Below are 22,610 nucleotides of genomic sequence, written 5' to 3'. Positions count from 1 at the left end.
AGAGAGAGAGAGAGGGAAGGGGCGGCAGAGAGAGAGAGAGAGAGGGGCGGCAGAGAGAGAGAGAGAGGGGCGGCAGAGAGAGAGAGAGAGAGAGGGGCGGCAGAGAGAGAGAGAGAGAGAGGGGCGGCAGAGAGAGAGAGAGGGGCGGCAGAGAGAGAGAGAGAGAGAGGGGCGGCAGAGAGAGAGAGAAGGGCGGCAGAGAGAGAGAGAGAGAGGGCGGCAGAGAGAGAGAGAGAGGGGCGCAGAGAGAGAGAGAGAGGGGCGCAGAGAGAGAGAGAGAGAGAGAGGGGCGGCAGAGAGAGAGAGAGAGGGGCGGCAGAGAGAGAGAGAGAGGGGCGGCAGAGAGAGAGAGAGAGGGGCGGCAGAGAGAGAGAGAGAGAGAGGGGGCGGCAGAGAGAGAGAGAGAGGGGCGGCAGAGAGAGAGAGAGAGAGGGGCGGCAGAGGAGAGAGAGAGAGAGGGGCGGCAGAGAGAGAGAGAGAGGGGCGGCAGAGAGAGAGAGAGAGAGGCGGCAGAGAGAGAGAGAGGGCGAGGAGAGAGAGAGGGGCGGGCAGAGAGAGAGAGGGCGGCAAGAGAGGAGAGAGAGAGGGGCGGCAGAGAGAGAGAGAGGGGCGGCAGAGAGAGAGAGAGGGGCGGCAGAGAGAGAGAGAGGGCGGCAGAGAGAGAGAGAGGGCGGCAGAGAGAGAGAGAGGGGCGGCAGAGAGAGAGAGAGGGGCGGCAGAGAGAGAGAGAGGGGCGGCAGAGAGAGAGAGAGGGGCGGCAGAGAGAGAGAGAGGGGCGGCAGAGAGAGAGAGAGGGGCGGCAGAGAGAGAGAGGGCGACAGAGAGAGAGGGGCGACAGAGAGAGCGGGGCGACAGAGAGCGCGGGCGACACTGAGAGGGGGGGACAGAGAGGAGGGGCAGAGAGAGAGGGGGGGACAGAGAGAGAGGGGGGGGACAGAGAGAGAGGGGGGGACAGAGAGAGAGGGGGGGACAGAGAGAGAGGGGGGGACAGAGAGAGAGGGGGGACAGAGAGAGGGGGGGACAGAGAGAGGGGGGGACAGAGAGAGAGGGGGGACAGAGAGAGAGGGGGGGACAGAGAGAGAGGGGGCGACAGAGAGAGAGGGGGGGGTCAGAGAGAGAGGGGGGACAGAGAGAGAGGGGGGCGACAGAGAGAGAGGGGGGGACAGAGAGAGAGGGGGGGACAGTGAGAGAGGGGGGACAGAGAGAGGGGGGGACAGAGAGAGTGGGGGGGACAGAGAGAGAGGGGGGGACAGAGAGAGAGGGGGGGACAGAGAGAGGGGGGGGACAGAGAGAGGGGGGACAGAGAGAGAGAGGGGGGGACAGAGAGAGAGGGGGGGGACAGAGAGAGAGGGGGGGGACAGAGAGAGAGGGGGGACAGAGAGAGGGGGGGGGAACAGAGAGAGAGGGGGGGAACAGAGAGAGAGGGGGAACAGAGAGAGAGGGGGGGAACAGAGAGAGAGGGGGGAACAGAGAGAGAGGGGGGGAACAGAGAGAGAGGGGGGAACAGAGAGAGAGGGGGGAACAGAGAGAGAGGGGGGAACAGAGAGAGAGGGGGGAACAGAGAGAGAGGGGGGAACAGAGAGAGAGCGGGGGAACAGAGAGAGAGGGGGAACAGAGAGAGAGGGGGGAACAGAGAGAGAGGGGGGGAACAGAGAGAGAGGGGGGGAACAGAGAGAGAGGGGGGGAACAGAGAGAGAGGGGGGGAACAGAGAGAGAGGGGGGAACAGAGAGAGAGGGGGAACAGAGAGAGAGGGGGGAACAGAGAGAGAGGGGGGGAACAGAGAGAGAGGGGGGAACAGAGAGAGGGGGGGGAACAGAGAGAGAGGGGGGGAAGAGAGAGAGAGGGGGAACAGAGAGAGAGGGGGGGAACAGAGAGAGGGGGGGAACAGAGAGAGAGAGGGGGGAACAGAGAGAGAGGGGGTAATAGAGAGAGAGGGGGTAACAGAGAGAGAGGGGGGGAACAGAGAGTGAGGGGGGAACAGAGAGAGGGGGGGAACAGAGAGAGAGGGGAACAGAGAGAGAAGGGGAACAGTGAGAGAGGGGGAACAGAGAGATGGTGACTAGGAACTGTAGACCTCAGTGGTGGGTAAGCCGTTGGAGGCGATTCAGAAGGATAGTATTACATGTATTTGGAGAGTTAAGGAATGATTAGGGACACTCACCATGGTTACTTAACAGGGTGTCTCACAGACTTGATTGAGATTTTTAAGGTAGTCACCAAGAAGATCGATGAGGGCAGAGTGGCAGACATTGTTTATTTGGACTTTAGTAAAGCCTTTAAAAAGGTTGTGCAGGGGAGACGAAGTTGTAAAGTTCGATCCCATGGGATTCAGCAAGAGCTTGCCAACTGGATACAAAATTAGCTTAACAATAGTAGACAGTAATAGTGGAGGGTTGTTTTCACACTGGAGGCCCGTGACCAGCAGTGTTCTCTAGGAATCGGTGCTGGGTCCATTTTTGTTTGTCATGTGTGTAGATGGTTTGAATTAGAATATACAAAGCATGGTTTGTTTGTGGGTGACATCAAAAACTGTTAAGGTAGACAGTAACAAAAGGTTATCCACGAATACATGATTAGATTAGATTAGATTACATTACAGTGTGGAAAACAGGCCCTTCGGCCCAACAAGTCCACACCGACCCCCGAAGCGTAACCCACCCATAGCCCTACATCTACCCCTTACCTAACACTACAGGCAATTTAGCAAGGCCAATTCACCTGACCTGCACATCTTTGGACTGTGGGAGGAAACCGGAGCACCCGAGGAAACCCACGCAGACATGGGGAGAACGTGCAAACTCCACAATTGATCAGTCCTGAGGGATCCTGATCAATTGGGTGAATGGGCTGAAATGTGGCAGATGGAATTTAATTTGAATAAATGTAAGATATTATATTTTAATAAAACAAACATCTCCTTTAGCCTCATTAATTAATTACACTATTTAAAAGTAAGGCCTTGAGTCGTGATGTGGAACAAAGAGACCGAGGGGTTCAGGTCTTTGCAGTTTGTGTCACATGTAGACAGGGTGGTTAAGTGGGTGTTTAGCACGCTTAACTTCATTGCTCAGACCTTGAAGAAAAGGAGTTGGGACACTGTCATGAGGTTATACATGATGTTGGTGAGGCCTCTTCACTGTGTTCAGTTCTGGTCCCCCGTGAGAGGAAGGATGTTATTAAATTGGAGAAGGTTCAGAAGATGTTTCCCAGGATGTTGCCATGAATGGAGGGATTGTTTTAGAAGGAGAGGATGGATAGGCTGGGATGTCTGTCACTGGAGAGCAGGAGGTTGAGAGGTGGCCTTATTAGAGGTTTATAAAATCATGGAGTGTGAGCAGCAGCTAAGGTAAGACAGTTTGTTTTAAAATTACTTACCGGTAGCGGACAGCGGTGTTTTTTTCTCTAATTACAGAAAGAGCGGGAGCAGCAGGGGGAAGTGACGAAGACCGGAGGGGCAGTCGGGTAGGTTTTTTTCCCTTTAAAAGCGCGCAGGAGAAGAACCCGAGGCACTACAGAGGTAGTGTCTCCCACCCGCCCTCCTCCTCTAACCTAAATAATAAGACCCGTTGTGCTAAGTAGGTAAATGCTGCATTTTGCTTGTTCTATTCTTTAGACCTAGTTTTTTTTTACAAAAGGTTACTTTCAGAGGGATGGAAGTGAAGGCAGTGCAATGTTCCTCTTGCAACATGTTTGAGGTGAGGGATGCCATGGACATCCCTGCTGAAAACACTTGCCGGAAGTGCACCCATCTCCAGCTCCTCCAAGACCGTGTTAGGGAACTGGAGCTGGAGTTGGATGAACTTAGGATCATTCGGGAGGCAGAGGGGGTCATAGATCGGAGCTTTAGGGAAGTAGTAACTCCAAAGATGGCAGATAGATGGGTGACAGTGAGGGGGACTGGGAGGAAGCAGCCAGTGCAGGGACCCCCTGCGGCCGTTCCCCTCAAGAACAAGTATACCGTTTTGGATACTTGTGGGGGGGGGGGGGGGGACTTACCAGGGGTAAGTAACGGGGCTCAGGTCTCTGGCACGGAGCCTGTCCCCGTTACTCAGAAGGGAAGGGTGGAGAAGAGCAGAACAGTAGTAATTGGGGACTCGCTAGTTCGGGGAACAGATAGGAGGTTTTGTGGGAACAAGAGAGACTCACGTTTGGTATGTTGCCTCCCAGGTGCAAGGGTACGTGATGTCTCTGATCGTGTTTTCCGGGTCCTTAAGGGGGAGGGGGAGCAGCCCGAAGTCGTGGTCCACATTGGCACAAATGACATAGGTAGGAGGAGTGCTGAGGATGTTAGACAGGCTTTCAGGGAGCTAGGTTGGAAGCTCAGAGTTAGAACGAACAGAGTTGTTGTCTCAGGTTTGTTACCCGTGCCACGTGATAGAGATTCGAGGAATAGGGAAAGAGAACACTTAAATGCGTGGCTACAGGGATGGTGCAGGAGGGAGGGATTCCGGTATTTGGATAACTGGGGTTCTTTCTGGGGAAGGTGGGACCTCTATAAACAGGATGGTCTGCACCTGAACCTGAGGGGCACCAGTATCCTTGGTGGGAGGTTTGCCAGTGCTCTTGGGGGGGGCTTTAAACTAACTCTGCAGGGGCATGGCAACCCAGACTGTAGCTTTAGGGTGCAGGACCTGGAGTGTAGGGAGGTTAGGAACATGGCATCAATTTCAAAGGAGGGTGCCTGTAAACAGGAAAGTGGTTTGAAGTGTGTATACTTCAATGCAAGACGTATACGAAATAAGGTAGGTGAACTTGCAGCGTGGGTTGGTACCTGGGACTTCGATGTTGTGGCTATTACGGAGACATGGGTAGAACAGGGACAGGATTGGCTGTTGCAGGTTCCAGGGTTTAAATGTTTTAGTAGGGTCAGAGGTGGGGGTAAAAGAGGGGGAGGTGTGGCATTGCTTGTCAAAGACAGTATTACAGCTGTGGAAAGGACGATGGATGAAGACTCGCCATCTGAGGTAGTTTGGGCTGAGGTTAGGAATAGGAAAGGTGAGCTCACCCTGTTAGGAGTTTTTTACAGGCCTCCTAATAGTCCTAGAAACGTAGAAGAAAGGATTGCGAGGATGATTCAAGAGAAGAGTGAAAGTAATAGGGTGGTTGTTATGGGGGACTTTAACTTTCCTGATATTGATTGGGAAAGCTATAGCTCAAGTTTGTTAGATGTGTCAGTGTTTGTCCAATGTGTGCAGGAGGGTTTCCTGACACAATATGTAGATAGGCCAACAAGAGGTGAGGCCATACTGGATTTGGTTCTGGGTAACGAACCAGGCCAGGTGTTAGAATTAGAGGTAGGTGAGCACTTTGGGGACAGTGACCACAATTCGGTGACCTTTACTCTCGTGATGGAGAGGGATAAGTGTGTACTACAGGGCAAGAGTTATAGCTGGGGGCAGGGAAATTATGATGCTGTGAGGCATGACTTAGGATGTGTGGCCTGGAAAAGTAAGCTTCAAGGCAAGGGCGTAATTGATATGTGGAGCTTGTTCAAGGAGCAACTATTGAGTGTCCTTGATAAGTATGTAACCGTCAGGCAGGGAGGAAAGGGTCGTGTGAGGGAGCCGTGGTTTAATAAGGAATTGGAATCCCTTGTTAAATGGAAGAGGGCGGCCTATGTAAAGATGAGGCGTGAAGGTTCAATTGGGACGATTGAGAGTTATATGGTAGCCAGGAAGGACCTGAAGAGAGAGCTAAGAGCAGCAAGGAGGGGACATGAAAGGTCCTTAGTTGGTAGGATTAGGGAAAACCCTAAGGCTTTCTATAGGTATGTCAGGAATAAAAGAATGACTAGGGTAGGAATAGGTCCAGTCAAGAATAGTATGGGAAGTTGCGTGTGGAGGCTGAAGAGATTGGGGAGACACTGAATGAATACTTTTCGTCAGTATTCATTCAGGAACAGGACATTGTTGTCAATGTGAGTACTGAGTCACAATTAAGTAGAATGGATGGCTTTGAGGTATGTAGAGAAGAGGTGTTGGAAATTCTGGAAAGGGTGAAAATAGATAAGTCCCCTGGGCCTGATGGCATTTATCCTAGGATTCTCTGGGAAGCAAGGGAGGAGATTGCAGAGCCATTGGCCTTGATTTTTATGTCCTCGTTGTCTACAGGAGTAGTGCCAGAAGATTGGAGGCTAGCAAATGTGGTTCCCTTGTTCAAGAAGGGGAGTAGGGATAACCCTAGTAACTATAGGCCGGTGAGTCTCACTTCTGTTGTGGGCAAAATCTTAGAGAGAATTGTAAGGGATAGGATTTATGCACATCTGGATAGGAATAATGTGATCAAGGATAGTCAGCATGGTTTTGTGAAGGGCAGGTCGTGCCTCACAAACCTTATTGAATTCTTTGAGAAGGTGACTAAGGAGGTGGACGAGGGGAAAGCAGTAGATGTGGTGTATATGGATTTTAGTGAGGCGTTTGATAAGGTTCCCCATGGTAGACTACTGCAAACAATACGGAGATATGGCATTGAGGGTGAGTTGGAGGTTTGGATTAGGAGTTGGCTGGCTGGAAGAAGACAGAGGGTAGTAGTTGATGGCAAAGGTTCATCTTGGAGTGCCGTCGCTAGCGGTGTTCCGCAAGGATCTGTTTTGGGACCATTGCTCTTTGTCATTTTTATAAATGACCTGGAGGAGGGGTTAGAAGGTTGGGTGAGCAAGTTTGCGGATGATACGAAAGTCAGAGGAGTTGTAGACAGTGAGGAAGGATGTGGCAGGTTCCAGCAGGATATAGATAAGCTGCAGAACTGGGCAGAAAGGTGGCAAATGGAGTTCAATGTAGCTAAGTGTGAGGTGATTCACTTTGGTAAGAGTAATAAAAAGATGGGGTACTGGGCTCACGGTCGGATACTTGGTAGTGTGGATGAGCAGAGGGATCTTGGTGTCCATGTACACAAATCTTTGAAAGTTGCCACCCAGGTAAATAGTGCGGTGAAGAAGGCATATGCGTACTGGCTTTTGTTCGTAGAGGAATTGAGTTCCGGAGTACTGAGGTCATGTTGCAGTTGTATAGGACTCTGGTGCGGCCACATCTGGAATATTGTGTGCAGTCTTGGTCGCCATACTATAGGAAGGATGTGGAGGCACTGGAACGGGTGCAGAGGAGGTTTACCAGGATGTTGCCTGGTATGGTAGAAAGATCGTATGAGGAAAGGCTGAGGCACTTGGGGTTGTTTTCATTGGAGAAAAGAAGGTTTAGGGGTGACTTGATTGAGGTGTATAAGATGATTAGGGGTTTCGATAGGGTCGACAGTGAGAATCTTTTTCCTCGTATGGAGTCAGCTATTACAAGGGGGCATAGCTTTAAATTAAGGGGGGGGGGGGTGGTAGGTATAGGACAGATGTTAGGGGTAGGTTCATTACTCAGCGAGTCGTGAGTTCATGGAATGCCCTGCCAGTAGCAGTGGTGGACTCTCCTTCATTATGTGCATTTAAGCGGGCATTGGATAGGCATATGGAGGATAGTGGGCTAGTGCAGGTTAGGTGAGCTTGGATCGGCGCAACATCGAGGGCCGAAGGGCCTGTACTGCGCTGTATTCTTCTATGTTCTATGTTCTATGTAGATAAGATGAATGGCTGCATGGGAGGGGGATTCAAGACACCGGTGCATACACTTTGAGAAGAGATGACAAAGATTTTAAAAAGACATGAGTTTTTCTATTTTTGCACTTATGGGTTGAACTTCCAGAGGAAGTGGTAGCTGTGAATACAATTACAATACTGAAAAAATATTTGGATAAGTACATAAATAGGAGATATTTGGAGGGATATAGGCCAAGCAGAGGCAGGTGTGATTAGTTTAGGTGGAATTATAGTCGACATGGATTGGTTAGACCACAGGATCCATTTCCATGATACATAACTTTGAAACTCTTAACTCTCGGTGTCTTCGTGTTCACAACTCTCCCTATCACTGTCACCTCATGAAGCTTCACAACTCTTCCTTATCTCTGCTATCATAAGCATCTCTGTAACATCCTCCAATCACACAATCCTCCCTATCTCTGTAATCTCGATCCCCACAAATCTCTCTGCTAAGTGCCTTTCTGTAATTCCAGCCTTGAGGATAGCCCATTTTTAACTCAGATTCCTGCACCCTGAGCTCCAGAATTTCCTACTAAACCTCTCTGCTCATTTGACTTCCCAAAACATTAACCAATCATCTATCATCTATTCTAATATCAAAAAGGTATGAGATGATCGCAGCGGGCCTGTGTGCTTGATGACCAATATGGAGAAGATGGGGGCATTGTGTTCAACAGTTTAATACCAGAGACTCTGACCCCATTTTATTCCGTGTTTCTCAGTGATTCCCTCTTTTTGAAGCAGACATGAGTGAGAAGCAGTGGAGAATGTAAATGATACACAGTCTGCATAGTGAGAAGATTCCACCACCACTGGCTGTTTACCCTCCAGCTCCACAATGTCCAATAACCTATCCATGCTATCGCGGATCCTGGCACCAGGGAGGTAACATACTATCCTGGATTCATGCCTGTGGCCACAGAAGTGCCTGTCTGTACCCCTGACTATTGAATCCCCGTCACTCTCTTTCCTCCTGTTCTTTGCAGAATCCGAAGCTGGATACAGTATCTGTTTGATAACGGGATGATCACTGGAAACTCCTGCATTTCCTTCCTGAGCCTTTTACTTGATCTGATAGTCATCCATTCCCTTTCCTAACTCACTGAACGTGCTGTCCATAACATCCTCAGTATTGCTGATGAGCTACAGTGAGTCCACTCACAGCTTCAGATCTGAAAAGCAGTTTCCCAGTAACTGCAGATGGGCACACTTCCTGCACATATTGTCGCCAGGGACACTGGAAGCATCCCATATTTCCCACATTGTGCAAGAGGAGAACACTGCGGATCTGAGGTCTCCTGTAACAATGTCTCTCTAGATTCAGCTAGTTCTCCTATCGCGAGAGAACTTAAATGAGCTAGCAACCTTTCTTCACTTCAAGCATGTCCATTATAATCTAAATCCCCGACCTTTACTTAAGCTGACATGTTATACTTTAAAATCTGTTACAAAATATTCAGCAGGTATCTCATAAAAATTGGCTATTCCCATTGGGGCCATGTGAATTTCTGAATGGCCTGAACTAAACCTGAGTTTCAGCATCACCTTCTCCCTGTCTCACCTCATTGTTTTCACCCAACTCCAAAACACACTCACTGAGCCAAGCAGCATTCTCAGTACAGCCCTGTCATTTTCAGTTGTCAGAATCTGGAACATTCCACCTGAAAAGATGCTGGAATTTTAGTCCATAAGGAATTTTAATGGGTAGCTTGCAGAGAATCGAAAATAAGGAGTTTACAGGTTAACATTACGAATTGAGTGATTGGGGACTAAATCTGACAGTTCCTGCAAAGAGATGAGGTGCAATTTGGATAAATCTGTGCTCCCTCTCAGGCCAATATCTCCTTCCTCAGCTGCAGGGCCCAGAACAGAGCACACACCCAAAGGGTGATCCAGCCACAAATTTGTCCATCTCTCTGATTTTTGCTTTACAAAAGTATTGACGATTAGATTTAGATTACTTTACAGTGTGGAAACAGGCCCTTCGGCCCAACAAGTCCACACCGACCCGCCGAAGCGAAACCCACCCATACCCCTACATTTACCCCTTACCTAACACTACGGGCAATTTAGTATGGCCAATTCACCTGACACTGCACATCTTTGGACTGTGGGAGGAAACCGGAGCACCCGGAGGAAACCCACGCAGACACGGGGAGAACGTGCAAACTCCACACAGTCAGTCGCCTGAGGCAGGAATTGAACCCAGGTCTCAGGCACTGTGAGGCAGCAGTGCTAACCACTGTGCCACCGTGCCGCCCACTAAATGATATTTTCTCTCAGACAGAACAGAAAAACCTTTCTGTTTCCACAGTTAAATGCCAATTATATTCAGGTCCTGATGTCTCTGCGGACTGTAAAAACCTGTTTTTGAGATCCAAGTCTCAATTAATATCCCATAAAATGAATTCACACAACAACACTCACAGTCAGTGCAGGATGAATAGTAAAGACAAATATTTATCTTGCACCTAACCTACACATCTCTGAAAACTATGGGCAATTTAGCTCCCAGTGCAATGGCAAAGGAGACAGGGGTTAAAGAGTGAATAATAGGTGGGGACAGAGCCCAAAGGAACATTTGGAAAGAAAAAGGACTGGATAGCGATCTGGCTGGGAGAGTGCATAGCTGTTAATGGAGGGAACAGGAACCGGTGTCTGGCAGCATCTCAGTGGATGTGATGGAAATGGTGGCTGATGTACGTTCTGCCGCAAAAAAGACCCTGAGCTTCCAGTTGCCTGCCACTTCAACACACGAGCCTGTTCCCTGTCCAACATCCCTGTCTCATGCTTACTGCAATGTTCCAGTGAAGCTTGATACAAACTGGCAGAACACTCCAGAACATACCAAATGGCTCCGTATTTCAATTACAGCAATTTCCCCTCCCATGTGGTCAACAATACCCTCCACCGTATCTCCTCTACTTCCCACACCTCCACCCTTGAACCCAACTCCTTCAACTGCAACAAGGATAGAATCCCCCAAGTCCTCACATTCCACCCAGGTACAACACATCATCCTCCACCATTTCCACCACCTACAATCAGACCCCATCAGAGATATATTTCCCTCCCTAATCCTTTCAGCATTCCTCAGAGACCATTCTCTCTGACTTCCTTGTTAGATCCACGCTCCCCACCAACCCATCCTCTACTCCCAGCACCTTCGCTCGCCATTGCAAGAAGTGGAAAACCTGTGCCCACACCTTCCCCTCACCTCCATCCAAGACACCAAAGGATCCTTCCACATTCAGCAGAGATAGTTCTTACATTCAAACACCTCACCTATTGAGTCCTTTGCTCTCGATGTGGTCTCCTCTACAGTGGGGAGACAGGATGCCAACTTGTGGAATATTTCAGGGAACATTTCTGGAACACATGTACCAACCAACCCCACTGCCCTGTGGCCGACACATTCAACGGACCCTCCCACTCCGCCAAGGACATGCAGGTTCTGGGCTGCCTCCATCGCCAAATCAAGCCACCCTAAGCTTGGAGGAATAACACCTCATCGTCCGCCTTGGGACCCTTCAACCACACAGCATCAATGTTTCCTCATCTCCCCTCACCCCACCTTATCCTAGCTCCAACCCTCCAACTCGGCACTGGCCTCTTAAACTGACCCACCTGTCCATCTTCCTTCCCCATTATCCACTCCACCGTATCACCATTACCTCCCACCTGCATCTACCTATTGCCTTCCTAGATCCCTTCCCCCCCAGCCCTACACACCCCCTCCTATTTATCTCTCAGCACTCTTTCCCACACCGCACATTCCTGATGAAGGGCATATACCTAAAACGGCAATTCTCCAGCTACTTGGATGCTGCCTGACCTGCTGTGCGTTTCCAGTGCCACATGTTAACGAAGCTGGAAGAACAAAACCTCATCACCCACTCGGGGACCCTTCAGCCCTTTGGCCTCAATATCAAATTCAATAATTTTAGATCCTGAACTCTCCCACGTCCTAGCATCCTAGCCCCCTACACCCCACACACCAGGCCTTGTTATTACATAGCCTGCTATTACACACTATCTGTGATTAGCCACTAACAGTCCCCATGAACAGCTATTCACTCTCCCCCAGCCAGATCGATATACACTCCTTTGTCCAATTTCTCCTATCTCTCTCTTTGCACTCTATTCCCAATCATTTACTCTTTTACCTATACCTTCTGCATATAAACCAACATTTTTCCCTCAGTCACATCAGTTCTGAGGAAGGTTCATAGGTTCAGAAATGTTAACTCTGACTTGTCTTCACAGATGCTGCCAGACCTGCTGAGCTTTTCCAGCACTTTCTGGTTGTTGTTTATCATTTCCATCATCCACAATTTTTTCTGGTTTTTATTTAGCGGGAGCTTGTAATTCATGTCAAGCAGCCTACACCGTGTGTTTATAAACCGCCCCAGTACCCACAAACTCCATTTTTCTCCCAGTCTATGCCACTCCCTTCACACTCACTGAGTCCCCCCTCACAGTGACACTGCGCCTGCACAGCTCATGGTCACGTGCTGGCCTGCTGGCCACACCCCTCATTCACCTCTATTGGCTGGAGGATCACGCCAACTCTCCTATTGGTCTGCAGCTGCTGTCAATCACCTGGGCCCCATTGTGTCATGTTGGTGGGATCCTCCCATAAGTGTTGGAGGCTGAAGGGTGACCTCATTGAGTTTTATAAAATCATGAGGGGCATGAATGGGATAAATAGACAGGTCCAGAACGAGAGGTTTAAGTTGACAGGGAAAATATTTAAAAGGGACCTAAGGGGCTTCTGTCAATCAGAGGTTGCGACATGCATTGAATTTTCGGTCAGGACACGTGGTGGAGCCTGGTACAATTACCCCATCTGAATGGGTATATGAATAGAAAGGATATAGAGGGATATATGCCAAGTGATGGCAAATAGGACTTGATTAGGTTAAGACATCTGGTCAGCATGGACGAGTTTGACCGAAGGGTCTGTTTCTGTGCAGTACATCTCTATGGCTCGATGGCTCTGCGGAGGGAGGAGCTTCATCATTCACAGCGAATGGGGCATTATCACAGAGCATAGGGGCTGGGGGCTAGTCAGCCCATTGGGGCTGTACTCTCTCCCTCTGCAGATGCTGCAAATCTGTCCCAACTCCCCTCCCAACTGTCCATAGCCTTCCAAATCTTTCCTTAAAAAGTTGAATTCCACATTTGTTTTGACACTAACTGTTGAATCTGCATTCAGCTCTTGTTCAAACTGTTCCAGATGCTCAGAACTGACTCAGTAAAATAATCTTCTCATTTTTACCTTGCATTATTTGCCAGTTACATGAATGCAGTTACTAAAAATTGTGACAAACTTTCTACTTTCCCTCTCTGTCAACTAAATATCCTGGAGACAAATCTGCTCCTGGTCGAAATCACAACAGGGGGAGGTTGAATAGGCTGGGGCTGTTTTCCCTGGCGTGTCGGAGACTGAGGAGTGACCTCACAGAGAAACATAAAATCATGAACGGCATGGACAGCATAAATAAGATAAATAGACAAAGTCTCCTCCCTGGAGTGGGGGCTTCCAGAACTAGAGGGCATAGGTTTAGGGTGGAGGGGAAAGATATAAAAGAGACCTGAGGGGCAACGTTTACACACAGAGGGTGGTACGTGTGTGGAATGAGTGGCCAGAGGAAGTGGTGGAGGCGAGTACAATTGTAACATTCATAGGTATATGAATAGGAAAGATTTGGGGGGATATGGGCCAGGTGCTGGCAGGTGGGACTAGATTGGGCTGGAATATCTGGTTGGCATGGATGGGTTGGACCGAATGGTCTGTTTCTGTGCTGTATGTCTCTGTGATGAATTTTATCCAAATAGCTAGTTCTCCTCGTATTCTATCATGTTGAACTTGCTAACCAGTCTGTTGTTATGTGGAACATTGTGTCTTCCTGAAGTCCGAGTTAACGATGTCCATGCACAAAGCCATGCTGATTCTCCCCAATTATTTGCCTTTCCAATTACATGCAAATCCTGTCCCTTAGAATCCCTTCCAACAACTTGCCTGCCACTGACTACAGGCTCACCGGTCTATAGTTCCCTGGCTTTTCCTTACCACCTTTCTCAAATAATGGCACACATGTTCCAGCACCTCACCTGTGGTTATTGATGACACAAATATCTCAGGGAGGGGCCCAACAATCACTTCCCTAGCTTCCCACAAATTTCTGGGATACATCTGATCAGGTCCCAGGGATTTATCCACCTTTATCCATTTTAAGACATTCAGGGTATCCTCCTCTGTAACATGGACACTTGCCAAGTTATCACTATTTATTTGTGCAAATTCTCTAGCTTCCACATCGTTTTTCAGTAAAAACCAATGTGTAATATTCATATAGAATCTTTCCAAACTCCTGGGGTTCCATAGTCAGTCTTGTTGGTCTTTGAGGGTCCCTATTGTCTGCCTGGTCACTCTTTGTCCTTAGTGTATTTCTAGAATCTATTTGGATTCTCCTTAAATCTATTTCCCAAAGCCATCGCTTGTCCCCTTTTTGCCCTCCTGGTTTCCCTCAAGTATTCTCCTACTGTCTCTATACTCCTCCAGGGATCCACTCAAACCCAGCTGTCTGTACCTGCCATATCCCTCCTTCATTTTCTTGACCAGAGCCTCAATTTCTCTCGACAGGCAGCATTCTCTACGCCTCCCAGCCTTGGCCTTAACAGGAATATACTGTCTGTGTACTCTCATTGTCTCATTTTTACAGGTCTATGGAGGCAATGGCAGATGTGGACAGAGAATCAATCATTCTCAGTAAAGAGAAAGTGTTGGGAAAGGTAACAGCCTAAAGGTAAAAGGGGCGCCTGGCCGTGATGGAATGCATCCCAGGGGCAAAAAGAGATGGCCGGGAAAATAGCAAATATGTTCATGATAATTCGCGAAAATTTGCTGGGCTCTGGGACGTATCTGACAGATTGGAAAGCTGCAAATGTGATGCCACTATTTTAAAAAAAAACACCCATTAGTTTAACTTCTGTAGTGGGGAAAATGCTTGAACCTCTCAAGGAAGTAGTAGCGAGTTATCTGGGCAGAAACTATCCCATTGAGCAGACACAGCATGGATTCATGAAAGGCAGCTCATGTTTAACGCATTTACTTGAACTATTTGAGGACATCACAAATGCGTTGGACAAGGGGGACCCAATGGATGTGGTGTATCTGAATTTCCAGAAAGTAATCGACAAGTTGCCACATGAAAGGCTGTATAAGATAAAGGCTGCACGGCGTTAGGGTAATGTATTAGCATGGATATAGGATGGGTTAACCAACAAAAAGTAAAGAATGGGGATAAATGGGTGTTTGGATTTGTGTTGGCACTACAACTGTTTACAATTTACACAAATGTTTTGGAGTTGAGGACCAAGTGTACGGTGTCAGAGTTCACATTTGATACAAAGATGAGGTAGAGCAATGTGTGCAGAGGCCACCGTACGTCTGCACAGGGATACAGATAGGTTACGCGAGTGGGTAAGGATCTGGCAGATGGAGGACAATGTTGGGAAATGTGGGGTCATCCATTTTGGTCGAACTAACAGCAAACTGGATGATGAAATGGTGAAAACTTGCAGCATGCTGCTGTGCAGAGGGAGCTGGGTGTCCTTGTGCATGAATCACAGGAAGTTGGTTTGCAGGTGCAGCAGGTAATTAAGGCAGTGAACGGAATATTGAGCTTCCTTGCTAGAGGGATGGTTATGCTGCAGCTGTACAGGCCACACCTGGAGTACTGTGTACAGGTTTGGTCTCCTTACTTCAGCAAGGATGTACTAGCACTGGATGGGGTGCAGAGGAGGGTCACTAGTTTGGGCCTGGAGTTGAGAGGGTTGGTGTATGTGGAGAGATTGAGAAAACTGATTCTATACTCATTGTAATTTAGAAGAATGGGAGGTTGGATGGGGAAAAAAAAACAAAATTATGAAGGGAGTAAGTAAGATAGAAGCAGGGAGTTTATTTTCACCAGGGATGGGTGAAACTAGAGAACACAGCGTCAAAATAAGGTGGAGCAGATTTAGGACTGAGTTCAGGAGTAACTTCTTCAGTTAAAGGGTTGTGAATCTGTGGAATTCCCTGCTGAGTGAAGCAGTTGAGCTATCAATTTTATTTGCCTTTAAGGCAAAAGGTAGATTTGTGAACAAGAAAGGAATTAAGGGTTATGGTGAGAGCAGGAATGTGGAGCTGAGGCCATGAAAAGATCAGCCCTGATCTTATTGAATGGCAGAGCAGGTTTGAGGGGTCAGATGAAGGTTTTTGCCTTGTGCCATCAAAATTGACCCTTGAAAAGTTAAGTTTCTAAATTGGACAATCTGGTCTATTATTTTCTGTAACTATTTTAAAACTAATAGAATTATCAGAGAATCCCAGAATCCCAACAGTGTGGAATGAGACCATTCGGCCCATCACATCGATACTGACGCTCAGAGTCTCCTAACCTCCCCCTGTAACGTTGCATTTTCCAGGGCCACCCAACCTACACATCCCTGAGCACTACGGGCAATTCAGCCTGGATAATCCAATCTACCCTGCACATCTTTGGACTGTGGGAGGAAACCAGAGAACCCGGATGAAATCCACGCAGACAACCCCAATAAGGTGATCATCTCTTTCTTATTTCCCAGTTCCACCCAAATAACTTCACTGGGTGGACTCCCATGAATATCCTCCCTAAGCACAAACATAATGCTATCCCTAATCAAAAACACTACTCTCCCTCCTCTCTTGGCCCCGTTTCTATTCTTCCTATAGCATCTATACTCTGAAACATTAAGCTGCCAGTCCTATCCATCCCTGAGCCACGTTTCTGTAATACCCATGATATCCCAGTGCCATGTTCAAAACCATACCCTAAGCCCATCTGCCTTCCCTGTCAGGCCTCTTGCATTGAAATAAATGCAGTGTAACTGCTCAGTCTGACCTCATTCTCTGCTTTGCCCTTGCCTGCCTTGACTATTTGACCTCAGAACTGTACCAGCCTCAGACATACCTCTTTTCTCACTATCTATTTGCAATCACACCCACTCCCTCACTGGTTTAATGCCTCCTGAGTAGCATTAACAAATCTCCCTGCCCAGATATTAGACACCTTCCAAATCAGGTACAATCCATCCTTCTTATGCAGGTCAACTCTACTCCAGAGGAGATCACAATGATGCAAAAATGTGAATCATTTTCCCCTGCACCAGCTCCTTCCAGCACCTCCTCCTCCTCTGTAATATGGACATTTTTCAAGATATCACCATTTATTTCACCACATTCTATATCTCCCATGTACTTCTTCACAGTAAACACTGATGCAAAGTACTTGTTTCCCTATCTCGCCCATCGCCTGAAGCCCCACACAAAGACTGCCTTGCTGATCTCTATTTTCTCCTAGTTAGCCTTTTGTTCTTAATGTATTTACAAAAGCCCTTTGGATTATCCTTAACCCTATTCGCCAAAGCTATCTCACGTCCCCTTTTTGCCTCCTGATTTCCCTCTTAATTATACTCCTGCTGCCTTTATACTTGAAAATGTTTTGGATTGGAATAAATGCAAAATATTACATCTTGATAAAACAAACCAGGGTAGGACTGACACTCAATAAAAGTAGGACCTTGAGTAGTGATATGGGAACAAAGAGACAGAGGGCTTCACGTCTTTGAAGTTTGTGTCACATGTAGACAGGGTGGTTAAGAAGGTGCTTAGCACACTTACCGTCATTGTTCAGACCTTTGAATACAGGAGTTGGGACGTTATGTTGAGGATGTACAGGATGTTGGAGAGGCCTTTTCTGGAATACTCTGTCCAGTTCTGGTTGTGCTGTTATAGGAAGGATATTATTAAATTGGAGCAGGTTCAGAAGAGATTTACCAGCATGTTGCCATGAATGGAGGGATTGTGTTCTAAGGAGAGGCTGGATAGGCTGGGAATGTTTTCCACTGCAGTGCATGAGGTTGAGGGGTGACCTTATTAGAGGTTTATAAAATCAGAAAAAGAGTGCAGATAAGGTGAATAGCTGGGGGAGAGGGGGATTCAAAACTTGGGTGCATTCATTTTGAGAAGAAATGAGAAAGGTTTGAGAAAAGACATAAGGGTTTTAAAAAAAAAACATACGTGTGGAATGAATTTCCAGAGGAATGAATACAATTACAATATTTAAAATACATTCAGATAAGTACATAAATAGGAAATATTTGGATGGATGTGGACCAAGCGGAGGCACGTACACTTAGTTCAGTTTGGAATTATGGTTGGCATGGACTGGTTGCACCACAGGGCCTGTTTCCTTGCTGTATAACATTATGACTCTAATCCTCACTAACTCTAAATTCCTCCATCCTCAACTCTCCTGATCACTGTCACCTCATCCAGCCTCACAACTCTTCCTTATTTATATAATTCCTCACCAGCCACAGAACGCTCCCTATCTCATGTCCTCCAGTTTCTCAAATCTCTGCGATATGTGCCTTTCTTTAGTTCCAGCCTTGAGGATGCCCTCATTCACTCCGATTGGTTGGAAGACAAACTGGTACGACCTGGTCCTCTAGTACTGCCCTCTGCCCCCTATTGGCCTGCGCTGACATCAATCACACGAGACCCATTGTGAGGTGAGTGGTGGGATCCTCCCTCTCTCTGCCCTAGAATGAGCTTCATCATTCACAGTGAATGGGGCAGTATCTCAGAGCACAGGGGCTGGGGGCTATTCAGCCCATTGGGACTGTACTCTCTCCCTCTGGAGATGCTGCACATCTGTCCCAATTCCCTTCCCATTTGCCCATAGCCCCCCAAATCTTCCCCTAAAAAGTAAAATTCCAAATCTGTTTATGAATAACTGCTGAGTCTGTGTCCAGCTGCCAATCAGACAGTTCCAGATGCTCAGACTTTACTGAATAAAATAATGTTCACATGTTCACATATTATTTGCCAATTACCTGAAAATAGTTACTAAAATTGTGGCATTGTTCACAATTCCCTTCTCTCTGCAAATTAAATATCCAAGACACAAATTTGCAACTGGTCAAACTCACTGCTTAACCGTCTCAGCTCCAAGGACAATTATCTGTGCTTCTGCTAGCTCTCCACAAAAGAGGAACACATCTTATTTTCATTTATTCGTGTCATAGAGATGTACAGCACAGAATCAGACCTTTGGTCCAATTTGTCCATGCCAACTAGGAATCCTAATCTAATGGAATCCTATTCCCAGCTATTGATCCGTATCCCTCGAAACCCTTCCTATTCATGTACCCAATCAGATGCCTTTCAAATGTTGTAATTGTATCAGCCTCCACTACTTCATCTGGCGGCTCATCCAATACACACACCACACACAGCTTGAAAACTTTGCTTCTCAGATCCCTTTTAAATCTTTGCTCTCTTGACTTAAGCCCATGTGATCTTGTTTTGGAACCACCTAACCTGGGGGGGAAAGACCCTAGCTGTTCACCTTATCCATGCCCCTCATGATTTTACAAATCTACATGAAGTCACCTCTCAATCTTTGACTCTCCAGGGAAATTACCCCCAGCCTCTCCGTAGCCCAAATCCTCCAACCCTGGCAAAGTCTTTGTCAATCTTGTCTGAACTCTTTCAAGATTCAGAACATCCTTCCCAGAACAGGGGATTTTGAACTTAAAACAGAATTCCTGAAATGGCTTAATCAATGTCCTGTCCAGCCACAATATGATGTCCCAGCTTCTGTATTCAATGCATCGACCAATAAATATAAGCATACCAAACACCACCTTCACTAGTCCGCCTATCTGCGACTCTACTTGCAACGAACAATGAATCTGAACTCCATGGTCTCTTTGTTCAGCAACACTCCGAAGGACTTTACCATTAAGTGTATAAATCCTGCCCTGATTTGCCTTTCCAAAATGCAGCACCTCGCATTTGTCTAAATTGAACACCGTCTGCCATTCTTTGCTCCAATGGCCCATCTGATCAAGATCCTGTTGTATTCTGAACTAACCTTCTTCGCTGTCCACTACACCTCCAATTTTGGTGTCTTCTGTAAACCCACTGACTATATCTCATATTTACATCCAAGTCATTTATTTGAGGACTGAATATCCATTCCTGCAGCACACTGCTGCTCACACGCCTCCAGTCCGCAAAGCAACCCTCCATCACCACCCTCTGCCTCCTACCTTCAAGCCAGTTTTGTATCCAAATGGCTAGTTCTCCCAACATTCCATGTTATCTAACCTTGCTAACCAGTCTGCTTTGTGGAACATCGTTCAGTGTCCATATAGACAACGTCCACAGTCTGCCTTCATCAATCATCTTTGTCACATCTTCAAAAAAACTCAATCAAGTTAGAAAGAGAGAATTACTCACACAAAGTCATGTTGACTATCCTTAATCTTTCCTGGTCTTTCCAAATACATGTAAATCCTATCCCTCAGAATCCTTTCCAACATCTTGCCTACCACTGACTTCAGGCTGCCTGTTCTCTTGTTCCCTGGCCTTTCCTTACCACCTTTTTAAAATAACAACACCTGTCTTCCAGCACCTCACCTGTCACAAACGATGATATAAATACCTCAGGGAGGGGCACTGCTTTCCTAGCTTTCCACAAATTTCTGGGATACACCTGATCAGGACCCAGGGATTTATCCACCTTGATGCCATTTCTAACATTCAGTACCACCTCCACTGTAACATGGACACTTTTCAAGTTATCACTGTTGTTAACTATCAAGTTCTAAAAACTCTCCAGAAAAGAGTAGCATAGTATCTCTCCCATCTCCTGTTGTTCCACAGATGGCCTTCTTGATCTTTGAGAAGTTGTATTCTTTGTCTGTTTTTTCTTTTATCCTTGATATATTTATAGAATCGCTTTGGATTCTACTTAAACCATTTCCTAGAGATATTTCATGTTCCCTTTTTGCTCATCTGATTTCCCTTGAGTATATTCCTGTAAAAACATGAACCTGTACTCCCAATTCCTCCGCCTCTGCCATATCTGCTTCCAGGAGAAGCAATTCCACTCCAGGACATCCCAGAAAGGATTCCTATTTCAAGGACTGCATTTCCCTCCCACGTGATCAAAAATTCCCTCCAATGCATATCCTCCACTTCCCGTACCTCCACCTTCCCCCCACCCCTCCAACCACAATAAGAATATAATCCACCAGTCCTCACCTGCCACCCCACGAATCTCCAGATACAGCGCATTAACCTCTGCAATTTCCGCTACCTACAGTCAGACCCCACCACCAGGGATATATTTCCCTCCCCAGCCCTTTCTATGTTCCACAGAGACCATGGGATATTTGGTGCTGATGTGCTGCCCCACTGATACCTCAGTCACTCACCCTGCCCAATGGTCTAGTGATACTATCGCTAGATGGATAATCCAGACACCCAGATAACGTTCTGGGGCCTAGAGTTTGGATCCCGTCACAGCAGACAGTGGAATGTGAATTCAATAAAAATTTGGAAGTAAGAATCTATTAAAGACCATAAATCCATTGTTGATTGTTGCAAAAAAAAACATGAGATTCAATAATATCCTTCAGGGAAGGAATCTGCCATCCTTACCTGGTCTGGTCTACATGTGACTCCAGACCCACAGCAACGTGGTTGAATCTTAACTGCCCTTGAGGCCCAGCCAGTGACACCCTCATCCTGTGAATGAATTAAAAAAGGTCAAGTCTTGTATACAATCATACTATTCTTACAGATAAGTGATCTGTTAGTAAATTTGCTTCTCAATTCCCGGCTGACTATTTATTTCTCAGTTCCACCTGTACAACTTGCCTGGATGTACTTCCAGGATTATCCTCCTGAAGCCCAGCCATAATGTTATCCCTCATCAAAACCATCTCACCCCCCTGCTCTGTTGCCCCCTTTCTATCCTTGCTATAGCATCTATACATTGGAACATTAAGCTGCTGGTCCTAACCATTCCTAAGTCATACCTCTGTAATTGCTGTAATATCCCAATGCCATGTTCAAAACCATACCCTGAGCTCCTCTGCCCGACCTATCGGGCCTCCTGCATTGAAATAAATGCAGTGTAACTGCTCAGTCCGACCTCATTCTGTGCCTTGCCCTTGCCTGCCTTGACTGTTTGACGCCTGAACTGTACCAGCCTCAGACTTGGCTCTTTCCTCACTCTCTCTTTGAGTTTACCTCCATTCCTTCACTGGTTTAATGCCTCCTGAATAGCACTAGCAACTCTTCCCTTTCAGTGCAGGTACAATCCATCCTTCTGAGGGAGGTCAATTCTACCCCACAAGAGATTTGAATGATCCAATAATGTGAACTCTTCTATTCCTATGTCATTGATACCAATAAACAACAGCCTCCCCTCAAAATGGTTATTCTCCCCTTTAAGAATATTCTGCTCCCTCTCAGACATCCTTATACAAAAAATACACATTCGAATAATAAACCTTACACTCATCACATCATTATAAAGGATTACATAACACATGATGCTTTGGGGAGACCTTTTGAGAGAATGTGATGATTCAAAGGAGAATTTTTAAGCAGCAAATGGGATTGATCTGGAACGCAATACTCACAATGCGAATATCCAGGTCCTGATGTACTGAGTAATTCAGAGTTTGGCAGAACATTTACTGAGATTACCATGTGAATGTCCACCTGTAATATCCTGTAATACAAGTTTATAAAATCTGTCACTCTCAGTTCAAGTGAGAAACTCACACCATCCCCTCCTCCTGGCGCAGGATTACTGTACATAGTTACAACAGGTCATCAGGAAGGGGAATGGAATGTTTTGTTTAGAGGGTTTTCAGTATGAGAGTTTGGAGTATATACTTGAGAGTGTGCAAGATAGGGGACTCTGCGACCCCCCATCAGGCACTCTGCTTCCCTTCCCAAGAACAAAGACACGGAGGAGTCCGTCCAAAACTATTTATTCAACTCTGCAGAACCGGGTGTTACCTCAATGGCTTCCCACGAGGCACACACACAGATTGTAATCCCCGCACGTTATATACATGTAGGAGTGGGCGGGGCCTTCTACTGTCTCAGCCAATCAGTGTTAAAGTTCC

The 22,610-nt window shown here is 47.0% G+C and overlaps 1 long non-coding RNA gene across 2 annotated transcripts in view; it reads right to left on the bottom strand.

Moving 5' to 3' along the window:
• Positions 1-22,610, bottom strand: part of LOC148135658 (uncharacterized) — an 830,866-nt gene that overhangs the window by 800,686 nt on the left and 7,570 nt on the right. For both annotated transcript variants that reach the window (XR_015755167.1, XR_015755168.1), the window contains exons 2-4: positions 22,116-22,207; positions 21,127-21,213; positions 17,293-17,397 (exon numbers count right to left, since the gene is read on the bottom strand). This is a non-coding gene — a long non-coding RNA (uncharacterized LOC148135658). The remainder of the gene's footprint in view (positions 1-17,292; positions 17,398-21,126; positions 21,214-22,115; positions 22,208-22,610) is intronic.

This window comes from Chiloscyllium plagiosum, unplaced genomic scaffold (genome assembly GCF_037043375.1).
Source record: "Chiloscyllium plagiosum isolate Xiang-an unplaced genomic scaffold, Cpla_swu_hap1 HiC_scaffold_49, whole genome shotgun sequence".
NCBI lineage: Eukaryota > Metazoa > Chordata > Chondrichthyes > Orectolobiformes > Hemiscylliidae > Chiloscyllium > Chiloscyllium plagiosum.
Note: the sequence above shows the minus strand (reverse complement) of the source record. Positions and strands in the feature narration are given on the sequence as shown.